Source organism: Neoarius graeffei, chromosome 24 (assembly GCF_027579695.1).
Source record: "Neoarius graeffei isolate fNeoGra1 chromosome 24, fNeoGra1.pri, whole genome shotgun sequence".
In the NCBI taxonomy this organism is placed as follows: domain Eukaryota; kingdom Metazoa; phylum Chordata; class Actinopteri; order Siluriformes; family Ariidae; genus Neoarius; species Neoarius graeffei.
Genome location: NC_083592.1, coordinates 27,696,369 through 27,708,956, shown reverse-complemented (window position 1 = coordinate 27,708,956; position 12,588 = coordinate 27,696,369). Strand labels below are relative to the sequence as shown.

At 38.8% G+C, this 12,588-nt stretch overlaps 1 protein-coding gene across 1 annotated transcript in view; it reads right to left on the bottom strand.

The window, feature by feature from the left end:
• ankrd31 (ankyrin repeat domain 31) overlaps positions 1 to 12,588 on the bottom strand; it is a 79,783-nt gene extending 67,195 nt beyond the window's left edge. The window contains exon 1 of the mRNA XM_060906967.1: positions 12,539 to 12,588. The gene's annotated coding sequence lies outside the window, so the exon portion shown is untranslated. The remainder of the gene's footprint in view (positions 1 to 12,538) is intronic.

The following is a 12,588-nucleotide window of genomic DNA, read 5'->3' as shown; positions in this document are numbered from 1 at the left end:
GGCTATGGTCCTGAGGAGCGCTGCTGGGTTCCTGCTCGGGATGTCCTAGATAAAGAACTGTGTCGGGACTTCCATTCGGCCCATCCGGATCGCCCTGGGAACGTCAGGAGACGCTCCTGGGGGGGGGTCCTGTTAGGACTAGGACTGTTTTGGCCTCTAGAGGCCGCTGTTATTTCCTTTTCGTGTCATGTTTATTTTGGCCTCTAGAGGCCGCCACTGTTCCTGTGTTTTGTGTTTGTGTTAATTGCCTGTTTAGTCCTGATTATCTTCACCTGTGTTCAATTTAGTTTGTGTATTTATAACCCCTGAGTTCAGTCCTCTTGTCACGGAGTCTTTGTGCTGTTATGTTTATCTCCAGTTGCCTCTGTACTGTGTTCTTTGTTTTGCACTTTGCTTTTCTTTTGGATTTAGTAGTGACTGTGTTTTTGGATCTTCTGAGCTTTTGCATTTTTGCCTTTTCCTTTTTGGACTTTGAACTTTTGGGTATTTTATTTTTCCCTTTGTCTTCCCAGTGTTGGATTATACTCTGGTTTTTTTTTTTTGTTTTTTGTTTTACCCTGGATTGTATATAGTGTGTGTATATAGTATAAATAAACCTTTTGATACTTTTTCTACTTCTGCCTCACGCCTCTGCATTTGAGTCATCCCCCTGGTGGCCTAGTGGGGGTTTGCTGGATTATCACACCAACGAACCAGGTTCAAATCCCAGCAAAACCCTAACTAGTTGTGGAGTTAAACTAGTTGTGGAGTTAAACTAGTTGTGTTGTGGAGTTAAACTAGCTGTGTAGGTTAAATTAGCTGTGGAGTTAAACTAACTGTGTAAGTTAAACTAGATATGTGGAGTTAAATTAGCTGTGGAGTTAAACTAGCTGTGGAGTTCAATTAGTTGTGATAAAACTAATTGTGGAGTTAAACTAGCTGTGTAGGTTAAATTAGTTGTGGAGTTAAACTAGCTGTGGAGTTAAACTAGTTCTGTTGTGCAGTTAAATTAGCTGTGGAATTAAACTAGTTGTGTTGTGGAGTTAAACTAGTTGTGCAGTTAAACTAGTTGTGTTGTGGAGTTAAACTAGCTGTGTAGGTTAAATTAGCTGTGGAGTTAAACTAACTGTGTAAGTTAAACTAGATATGTGGAGTTAAATTAGCTGTGGAGTTAAACTAGCTGTGGAGTTCAATTAGTTGTGATAAAACTAATTGTGGAGTTAAACTAGCTGTGTAGGTTAAATTAGTTATGGAGTTAAACTAGCTGTGGAGTTAAACTAGTTGTGTTGTGGAGTTAAACTAGCTGTGTAAGTTAAATTAGCTGTGGAGTTAAAATAGTTGTGAAGTTAAACTACTTGTGTTGTGGAGTTAAACTAGTTGTGGAGTTACATTAGCTGTGAGTTAAATTAGCTGTGGAGTTAAATTAGCTGTGGAGTTAAACTAGCTGTGGAGTTAAACTAGCTGCGAGTTAAATTAGCTGCGAGTTAAACTAGCTGCGAGTTAAACTAGCTGCGAGTTAAACTAGCTGTGGAGTTAAATTAAATTAGCTGTGAGTTAAACTAGCTGTGGAGTTAAACTAGCTGTGGAGTTAAACTAGCTGTGGAGTTAAACTAGCTGTGGAGTTAAATTAAATTAGCTGTGAGTTAAACTAGCTGTGGAGTTAAACTAGCTGTGGAGTTAAACTAGCTGTGGAGTTAAATTAAATTAGCTGTGAGTTAAACTAGCTGTGGAGTTAAACTAGCTGTGGAGTTAAACTAGCTGTGAGTTAAACTAGCTGTGAGTTAAACTAGCTGTGGAGTTAAACTAGCTGTGGAGTTAAACTAGCTGTGGAGTTAAACTAGCTGTGGAGTTAAATTAGCTGTGAGTTAAACTAGCTGAGTTAAACTAGCTGTGAGTTAAACTAGCTGTGGAGTTAAACTAGCTGTGAGTTAAACTAGCTGTGAGTTAAACTAGCTGTGAGTTAAATTAGCTGTGAGTTAAACTAGCTGTGAGTTAAACTAGCTGTGAGTTAAACTAGCTGTGAGTTAAACTAGCTGTGAGTTAAACTAGCTGCGAGTTAAACTAGCTGCGAGTTAAACTAGCTGCGGAGTTAAACTAGCTGCGGAGTTAAACTAGCTGCGGAGTTAAACTAGCTGCGAGTTAAATTAGCTGTGAGTTAAATTAGCTGCGAGTTAAACTAGCTGCGAGTTAAACTAGCTGCGAGTTAAACTAGCTGCGAGTTAAACTAGCTGTGGAGTTAAATTAAACTAGCTGTGAGTTAAACTAGCTGTGAGTTAAACTAGCTGTGAGTTAAACTAGCTGTGAGTTAAACTAGCTGTGGAGTTAAACTAGCTGTGGAGTTAAACTAGCTGTGAGTTAAACTAGCTGTGGAGTTAAACTAGCTGTGGAGTTAAACTAGCTGTGGAGTTAAATTAGCTGGGAGTTAAACTAGCTGTGAGTTAAATTAGCTGTGAGTTAAACTAGCTGTGAGTTAAACTAGCTGTGAGTTAAACTAGCTGTGAGTTAAACTAGCTGTGGAGTTAAACTAGCTGTGGAGTTAAACTAGCTGTGGAGTTAAACTAGCTGTGGAGTTAAACTAGCTGTGGAGTTAAATTAGCTGTGAGTTAAACTAGCTGTGAGTTAAACTAGCTGTGAGTTAAACTAGCTGTGAGTTAAACTAGCTGTGGAGTTAAATTAGCTGTGAGTTAAACTAGCTGTGGAGTTAAACTAGCTGTGGAGTTAAATTAGCTGTGGAGTTAAACTAGCTGTGAGTTAAATTAGCTGTGAGTTAAACTAGCTGTGGAGTTAAACTAGCTGTGAGTTAAACTAGCTGTGAGTTAAACTAGCTGTGAGTTAAACTAGCTGTGGAGTTAAACTAGCTGTGGAGTTAAACTAGCTGTGAGTTAAACTAGCTGTGGAGTTAAACTAGCTGTGGAGTTAAACTAGCTGTGGAGTTAAACTAGCTGTGAGTTAAATTAGCTGTGAGTTAAACTAGCTGTGAGTTAAACTAGCTGTGAGTTAAACTAGCTGTGGAGTTAAACTAGCTGTGGAGTTAAATTAGCTGTGGAGTTAAACTAGCTGTGAGTTAAACTAGCTGTGAGTTAAACTAGCTGTGGAGTTAAACTAGCTGTGAGTTAAACTAGCTGTGGAGTTAAATTAGCTGGGAGTTAAACTAGCTGTGGAGTTAAACTAGCTGTGAGTTAAATTAGCTGTGAGTTAAACTAGCTGTGAGTTAAATTAGCTGTGAGTTAAACTAGCTGTGAGTTAAACTAGCTGTGAGTTAAATTAGCTGTGAGTTAAACTAGCTGTGGAGTTAAACTAGCTGGGAGTTAAACTAGCTGTGGAGTTAAACTAGCTGTGGAGTTAAACTAGCTGTGAGTTAAATTAGCTGTGAGTTAAACTAGCTGTGGAGTTAAACTAGCTGTGAGTTAAACTAGCTGTGGAGTTAAACTAGCTGTGGAGTTAAACTAGCTGTGGAGTTAAACTAGCTGTGAGTTAAACTAGCTGTGGAGTTAAACTAGCTGTGAGTTAAATTAGCTGTGAGTTAAACTAGCTGTGGAGTTAAACTAGCTGTGGAGTTAAATTAGCTGTGGAGTTAAATTAGCTGTGGAGTTAAACTAGCTGTGAGTTAAATTAGCTGTGAGTTAAACTAGCTGTGAGTTAAACTAGCTGTGAGTTAAACTAGCTGTGAGTTAAACTAGCTGTGAGTTAAACTAGCTGTGGAGTTAAACTAGCTGTGGAGTTAAATTAGCTGTGAGTTAAACTAGCTGTGAGTTAAACTAGCTGTGGAGTTAAATTAGCTGTGGAGTTAAATTAGCTGTGGAGTTAAACTAGCTGTGAGTTAAACTAGCTGTGAGTTAAACTAGCTGTGAGTTAAACTAGCTGTGGAGTTAAATTAGCTGTGGAGTTAAACTAGCTGTGGAGTTAAACTAGCTGTGGAGTTAAATTAGCTGCGAGTTAAATTAGCTGCGAGTTAAACTAGCTGCGAGTTAAACTAGCTGCGAGTTAAATTAGCTGCGAGTTAAATTAGCTGCGAGTTAAACTAGCTGTGAGTTAAACTAGCTGTGGAGTTAAACTAGCTGTGGAGTTAAACTAGCTGTGAGTTAAATTAGCTGTGGAGTTAAACTAGCTGTGGAGTTAAACTAGCTGTGAGTTAAACTAGCTGTGGAGTTAAACTAGCTGTGGAGTTAAACTAGCTGTGGAGTTAAACTAGCTGTGGAGTTAAATTAGCTGTGGAGTTAAACTAGCTGTGAGTTAAACTAGCTGTGAGTTAAACTAGCTGTGGAGTTAAACTAGCTGTGAGTTAAACTAGCTGTGGAGTTAAACTAGCTGTGGAGTTAAACTAGCTGTGAGTTAAACTAGCTGTGAGTTAAACTAGCTGTGAGTTAAATTAGCTGCGAGTTAAACTAGCTGCGAGTTAAACTAGCTGTGGAGTTAAATTAGCTGCGAGTTAAACTAGCTGTGGAGTTAAACTAGCTGTGAGTTAAACTAGCTGCGAGTTAAATTAGCTGCGAGTTAAACTAGCTGTGGAGTTAAATTAGCTGTGGAGTTAAATTAGCTGCGAGTTAAACTAGCTGCGAGTTAAACTAGCTGTGGAGTTAAATTAGCTGCGAGTTAAACTAGCTGCGAGTTAAACTAGCTGCGAGTTAAACTAGCTGTGGAGTTAAATTAGCTGCGAGTTAAACTAGATGTGAGTTAAACTAGCTGTGGAGTTAAACTAGCTGTGGAGTTAAATTAGCTGCGAGTTAAACTAGCTGTGGAGTTAAATTAGCTGCAAGTTAAATTAGCTGTGAGTTAAACTAGCTGTGGAGTTAAATTAGCTGCGAGTTAAACTAGCTGTGAGTTAAACTAGCTGTGGAGTTAAACTAGCTGTGGAGTTAAACTAGCTGTGGAGTTAAACTAGCTGCGAGTTAAACTAGCTGCGAGTTAAACTAGCTGTGAGTTAAACTAGCTGTGGAGTTAAATTAGCTGTGAGTTAAACTAGCTGTGGAGTTAAATTAGCTGCGAGTTAAACTAGCTGTGAGTTAAACTAGCTGTGGAGTTAAATTAGCTGCGAGTTAAACTAGCTGTGAGTTAAACTAGCTGTGGAGTTAAACTAGCTGTGGAGTTAAACTAGCTGTGGAGTTAAATTAGCTGTGGAGTTAAATTAGCTGTGGAGTTAAACTAGCTGTGAGTTAAACTAGCTGTGGAGTTAAATTAGCTGCGAGTTAAACTAGCTGTGAGTTAAACTAGCTGTGGAGTTAAACTAGCTGTGGAGTTAAACTAGCTGTGGAGTTAAATTAGCTGTGGAGTTAAATTAGCTGTGGAGTTAAACTAGCTGTGAGTTAAACTAGCTGTGGAGTTAAACTAGCTGTGGAGTTAAACTAGCTGTGGAGTTAAATTAGCTGTGGAGTTAAACTAGCTGTGAGTTAAACTAGCTGTGGAGTTAAATTAGCTGTGAGTTAAACTAGCTGTGGAGTTAAATTAGCTGCGAGTTAAACTAGCTGCGAGTTAAACTAGCTGTGGAGTTAAACTAGCTGTGGAGTTAAACTAGCTGTGGAGTTAAATTAGCTGCGAGTTAAACTAGCTGCGAGTTAAACTAGCTGTGAGTTAAACTAGCTGTGGAGTTAAATTAGCTGTGAGTTAAACTAGCTGCGAGTTAAATTAGCTGCGAGTTAAACTAGCTGTGGAGTTAAATTAGCTGTGGAGTTAAATTAGCTGCGAGTTAAACTAGCTGCGAGTTAAACTAGCTGTGGAGTTAAATTAGCTGCGAGTTAAACTAGCTGCGAGTTAAACTAGCTGCGAGTTAAACTAGCTGTGGAGTTAAATTAGCTGCGAGTTAAACTAGATGTGAGTTAAACTAGCTGTGGAGTTAAACTAGCTGTGGAGTTAAATTAGCTGCGAGTTAAACTAGCTGTGGAGTTAAATTAGCTGCAAGTTAAATTAGCTGTGAGTTAAACTAGCTGTGGAGTTAAATTAGCTGCGAGTTAAACTAGCTGTGAGTTAAACTAGCTGTGGAGTTAAACTAGCTGTGGAGTTAAACTAGCTGTGGAGTTAAATTAGCTGCGAGTTAAACTAGCTGCGAGTTAAACTAGCTGTGAGTTAAACTAGCTGTGGAGTTAAATTAGCTGTGGAGTTAAACTAGCTGTGGAGTTAAATTAGCTGTGGAGTTAAACTAGCTGTGAGTTAAACTAGCTGTGAGTTAAACTAGCTGTGGAGTTAAACTAGCTGTGAGTTAAACTAGCTGTGGAGTTAAACTAGCTGTGGAGTTAAACTAGCTGTGAGTTAAACTAGCTGTGAGTTAAACTAGCTGTGAGTTAAATTAGCTGCGAGTTAAACTAGCTGCGAGTTAAACTAGCTGTGGAGTTAAATTAGCTGCGAGTTAAACTAGCTGTGGAGTTAAACTAGCTGTGAGTTAAACTAGCTGCGAGTTAAATTAGCTGCGAGTTAAACTAGCTGTGGAGTTAAATTAGCTGTGGAGTTAAATTAGCTGCGAGTTAAACTAGCTGCGAGTTAAACTAGCTGTGGAGTTAAATTAGCTGCGAGTTAAACTAGCTGCGAGTTAAACTAGCTGCGAGTTAAACTAGCTGTGGAGTTAAATTAGCTGCGAGTTAAACTAGATGTGAGTTAAACTAGCTGTGGAGTTAAACTAGCTGTGGAGTTAAATTAGCTGCGAGTTAAACTAGCTGTGGAGTTAAATTAGCTGCAAGTTAAATTAGCTGTGAGTTAAACTAGCTGTGGAGTTAAATTAGCTGCGAGTTAAACTAGCTGTGAGTTAAACTAGCTGTGGAGTTAAACTAGCTGTGGAGTTAAACTAGCTGTGGAGTTAAACTAGCTGCGAGTTAAACTAGCTGCGAGTTAAACTAGCTGTGAGTTAAACTAGCTGTGGAGTTAAATTAGCTGTGAGTTAAACTAGCTGTGGAGTTAAATTAGCTGCGAGTTAAACTAGCTGTGAGTTAAACTAGCTGTGGAGTTAAATTAGCTGCGAGTTAAACTAGCTGTGAGTTAAACTAGCTGTGGAGTTAAACTAGCTGTGGAGTTAAACTAGCTGTGGAGTTAAATTAGCTGTGGAGTTAAATTAGCTGTGGAGTTAAACTAGCTGTGAGTTAAACTAGCTGTGGAGTTAAATTAGCTGCGAGTTAAACTAGCTGTGAGTTAAACTAGCTGTGGAGTTAAACTAGCTGTGGAGTTAAACTAGCTGTGGAGTTAAATTAGCTGTGGAGTTAAATTAGCTGTGGAGTTAAACTAGCTGTGAGTTAAACTAGCTGTGGAGTTAAACTAGCTGTGGAGTTAAACTAGCTGTGGAGTTAAATTAGCTGTGGAGTTAAATTAGCTGTGGAGTTAAACTAGCTGTGAGTTAAACTAGCTGTGGAGTTAAACTAGCTGTGAGTTAAACTAGCTGTGGAGTTAAACTAGCTGTGGAGTTAAACTAGCTGTGGAGTTAAATTAGCTGTGGAGTTAAATTAGCTGTGGAGTTAAACTAGCTGTGAGTTAAACTAGCTGTGGAGTTAAATTAGCTGTGAGTTAAACTAGCTGTGGAGTTAAATTAGCTGCGAGTTAAACTAGCTGCGAGTTAAACTAGCTGTGGAGTTAAACTAGCTGTGGAGTTAAACTAGCTGTGGAGTTAAATTAGCTGCGAGTTAAACTAGCTGCGAGTTAAACTAGCTGTGAGTTAAACTAGCTGTGGAGTTAAATTAGCTGTGAGTTAAACTAGCTGCGAGTTAAATTAGCTGCGAGTTAAACTAGCTGTGGAGTTAAATTAGCTGTGGAGTTAAATTAGCTGCGAGTTAAACTAGCTGCGAGTTAAACTAGCTGTGGAGTTAAACTAGCTGTGGAGTTAAATTAGCTGTGGAGTTAAATTAGCTGTGGAGTTAAACTAGCTGTGAGTTAAACTAGCTGTGGAGTTAAATTAGCTGCGAGTTAAACTAGCTGTGAGTTAAACTAGCTGTGGAGTTAAACTAGCTGTGGAGTTAAACTAGCTGTGGAGTTAAATTAGCTGTGGAGTTAAATTAGCTGTGGAGTTAAACTAGCTGTGAGTTAAACTAGCTGTGGAGTTAAACTAGCTGTGGAGTTAAACTAGCTGTGGAGTTAAATTAGCTGTGGAGTTAAATTAGCTGTGGAGTTAAACTAGCTGTGAGTTAAACTAGCTGTGGAGTTAAATTAGCTGTGAGTTAAACTAGCTGTGGAGTTAAATTAGCTGTGGAGTTAAATTAGCTGTGGAGTTAAACTAGCTGTGAGTTAAACTAGCTGTGGAGTTAAACTAGCTGTGGAGTTAAACTAGCTGTGGAGTTAAATTAGCTGTGGAGTTAAATTAGCTGTGGAGTTAAACTAGCTGTGAGTTAAACTAGCTGTGGAGTTAAATTAGCTGTGAGTTAAACTAGCTGTGGAGTTAAATTAGCTGCGAGTTAAACTAGCTGCGAGTTAAACTAGCTGTGGAGTTAAACTAGCTGTGGAGTTAAACTAGCTGTGGAGTTAAATTAGCTGCGAGTTAAACTAGCTGCGAGTTAAACTAGCTGTGAGTTAAACTAGCTGTGGAGTTAAATTAGCTGTGAGTTAAACTAGCTGCGAGTTAAATTAGCTGCGAGTTAAACTAGCTGTGGAGTTAAATTAGCTGTGGAGTTAAATTAGCTGCGAGTTAAACTAGCTGCGAGTTAAACTAGCTGTGGAGTTAAATTAGCTGCGAGTTAAACTAGCTGCGAGTTAAACTAGCTGCGAGTTAAACTAGCTGTGGAGTTAAATTAGCTGCGAGTTAAACTAGATGTGAGTTAAACTAGCTGTGGAGTTAAACTAGCTGTGGAGTTAAATTAGCTGCGAGTTAAACTAGCTGTGGAGTTAAATTAGCTGCAAGTTAAATTAGCTGTGAGTTAAACTAGCTGTGGAGTTAAATTAGCTGCGAGTTAAACTAGCTGTGAGTTAAACTAGCTGTGGAGTTAAACTAGCTGTGGAGTTAAACTAGCTGTGGAGTTAAATTAGCTGCGAGTTAAACTAGCTGCGAGTTAAACTAGCTGCGAGTTAAACTAGCTGTGGAGTTAAATTAGCTGTGAGTTAAACTAGCTGTGGAGTTAAATTAGCTGCGAGTTAAACTAGCTGTGAGTTAAACTAGCTGTGGAGTTAAATTAGCTGCGAGTTAAACTAGCTGTGGAGTTAAACTAGCTGTGGAGTTAAACTAGCTGTGGAGTTAAACTAGCTGTGGAGTTAAATTAGCTGTGGAGTTAAATTAGCTGTGGAGTTAAACTAGCTGTGAGTTAAACTAGCTGTGGAGTTAAATTAGCTGCGAGTTAAACTAGCTGTGAGTTAAACTAGCTGTGGAGTTAAACTAGCTGTGGAGTTAAACTAGCTGTGGAGTTAAATTAGCTGTGGAGTTAAATTAGCTGTGGAGTTAAACTAGCTGTGAGTTAAACTAGCTGTGGAGTTAAACTAGCTGTGGAGTTAAACTAGCTGTGGAGTTAAATTAGCTGTGGAGTTAAATTAGCTGTGGAGTTAAACTAGCTGTGAGTTAAACTAGCTGTGGAGTTAAATTAGCTGTGAGTTAAACTAGCTGTGGAGTTAAATTAGCTGCGAGTTAAACTAGCTGTGAGTTAAACTAGCTGTGGAGTTAAACTAGCTGTGGAGTTAAACTAGCTGTGGAGTTAAATTAGCTGCGAGTTAAACTAGCTGCGAGTTAAACTAGCTGTGAGTTAAACTAGCTGTGGAGTTAAATTAGCTGTGAGTTAAACTAGCTGTGGAGTTAAATTAGCTGCGAGTTAAACTAGCTGTGAGTTAAACTAGCTGCGAGTTAAACTAGCTGCGAGTTAAACTAGCTGTGAGTTAAACTAGCTGTGAGTTAAACTAGCTGTGGAGTTAAACTAGCTGTGGAGTTAAATTAGCTGTGGAGTTAAATTAGCTGTGGAGTTAAACTAGCTGTGAGTTAAACTAGCTGTGGAGTTAAATTAGCTGCGAGTTAAACTAGCTGTGAGTTAAACTAGCTGTGGAGTTAAACTAGCTGTGGAGTTAAACTAGCTGTGGAGTTAAATTAGCTGTGGAGTTAAATTAGCTGTGAGTTAAACTAGCTGTGAGTTAAACTAGCTGTGGAGTTAAACTAGCTGTGGAGTTAAACTAGCTGTGGAGTTAAACTAGCTGTGGAGTTAAATTAGCTGTGGAGTTAAATTAGCTGTGGAGTTAAACTAGCTGTGAGTTAAACTAGCTGTGGAGTTAAATTAGCTGTGGAGTTAAACTAGCTGTGGAGTTAAATTAGCTGTGGAGTTAAACTAGCTGTGAGTTAAATTAGCTGTGAGTTAAACTAGCTGTGAGTTAAACTAGCTGTGAGTTAAACTAGCTGTGAGTTAAACTAGCTGTGGAGTTAAACTAGCTGTGAGTTAAACTAGCTGTGGAGTTAAACTAGCTGTGGAGTTAAACTAGCTGTGGAGTTAAATTAGCTGTGAGTTAAACTAGCTGTGAGTTAAACTAGCTGTGAGTTAAACTAGCTGTGGAGTTAAATTAGCTGTGGAGTTAAACTAGCTGTGAGTTAAACTAGCTGTGGAGTTAAATTAGCTGTGGAGTTAAATTAGCTGTGGAGTTAAATTAGCTGCGAGTTAAATTAGCTGCGAGTTAAATTAGCTGCGAGTTAAATTAGCTGCGAGTTAAATTAGCTGCGAGTTAAACTAGCTGCGAGTTAAACTAGCTGCGAGTTAAACTAGCTGCGAGTTAAATTAGCTGCGAGTTAAACTAGCTGTGAGTTAAACTAGCTGTGGAGTTAAACTAGCTGTGAGTTAAACTAGCTGTGGAGTTAAATTAGCTGTGGAGTTAAACTAGCTGTGGAGTTAAACTAGCTGTGAGTTAAACTAGCTGTGGAGTTAAACTAGCTGTGGAGTTAAATTAGCTGTGGAGTTAAACTAGCTGTGGAGTTAAATTAGCTGTGGAGTTAAACTAGCTGTGAGTTAAACTAGCTGTGAGTTAAACTAGCTGTGAGTTAAACTAGCTGTGAGTTAAACTAGCTGTGGAGTTAAACTAGCTGTGGAGTTAAACTAGCTGTGAGTTAAACTAGCTGTGAGTTAAACTAGCTGTGAGTTAAATTAGCTGTGAGTTAAACTAGCTGCGAGTTAAACTAGCTGTGGAGTTAAACTAGCTGTGAGTTAAACTAGCTGTGGAGTTAAACTAGCTGTGAGTTAAACTAGCTGTGGAGTTAAATTAGCTGTGGAGTTAAACTAGCTGTGGAGTTAAACTAGCTGTGAGTTAAACTAGCTGTGGAGTTAAACTAGCTGTGGAGTTAAATTAGCTGTGGAGTTAAACTAGCTGTGGAGTTAAATTAGCTGTGGAGTTAAACTAGCTGTGAGTTAAACTAGCTGTGAGTTAAACTAGCTGTGGAGTTAAACTAGCTGTGAGTTAAACTAGCTGTGGAGTTAAACTAGCTGTGGAGTTAAACTAGCTGTGAGTTAAACTAGCTGTGAGTTAAATTAGCTGTGAGTTAAACTAGCTGCGAGTTAAACTAGCTGTGGAGTTAAATTAGCTGCGAGTTAAACTAGCTGTGAGTTAAACTAGCTGTGAGTTAAACTAGCTGCGAGTTAAATTAGCTGCGAGTTAAACTAGCTGTGGAGTTAAATTAGCTGTGGAGTTAAATTAGCTGCGAGTTAAACTAGCTGCGAGTTAAACTAGCTGTGGAGTTAAATTAGCTGCGAGTTAAACTAGCTGCGAGTTAAACTAGCTGCGAGTTAAACTAGCTGTGGAGTTAAATTAGCTGCGAGTTAAATTAGATGTGAGTTAAACTAGCTGTGGAGTTAAACTAGCTGTGGAGTTAAATTAGCTGCGAGTTAAACTAGCTGTGGAGTTAAATTAGCTGCAAGTTAAATTAGCTGCGAGTTAAACTAGCTGTGGAGTTAAATTAGCTGCGAGTTAAACTAGCTGTGAGTTAAACTAGCTGTGGAGTTAAACTAGCTGTGGAGTTAAACTAGCTGTGGAGTTAAATTAGCTGCGAGTTAAACTAGCTGCGAGTTAAACTAGCTGCGAGTTAAACTAGCTGTGGAGTTAAATTAGCTGTGAGTTAAACTAGCTGTGGAGTTAAATTAGCTGCGAGTTAAACTAGCTGTGAGTTAAACTAGCTGTGGAGTTAAATTAGCTGCGAGTTAAACTAGCTGTGAGTTAAACTAGCTGTGGAGTTAAACTAGCTGTGGAGTTAAACTAGCTGTGGAGTTAAATTAGCTGTGGAGTTAAATTAGCTGTGGAGTTAAACTAGCTGTGAGTTAAACTAGCTGTGGAGTTAAATTAGCTGCGAGTTAAACTAGCTGTGAGTTAAACTAGCTGTGGAGTTAAACTAGCTGTGGAGTTAAACTAGCTGTGGAGTTAAATTAGCTGTGGAGTTAAATTAGCTGTGGAGTTAAACTAGCTGTGAGTTAAACTAGCTGTGAGTTAAACTAGCTGTGGAGTTAAACTAGCTGTGGAGTTAAACTAGCTGTGGAGTTAAATTAGCTGTGGAGTTAAATTAGCTGTGGAGTTAAACTAGCTGTGAGTTAAACTAGCTGTGAGTTAAACTAGCTGTGGAGTTAAACTAGCTGTGGAGTTAAACTAGCTGTGGAGTTAAATTAGCTGTGGAGTTAAATTAGCTGTGTAAGTTAGCAGTATCCGTTACCTTTTCGTGTAAAACTTCTCATCTGCTTCTTCACTCTCCGGCTCTGTTGT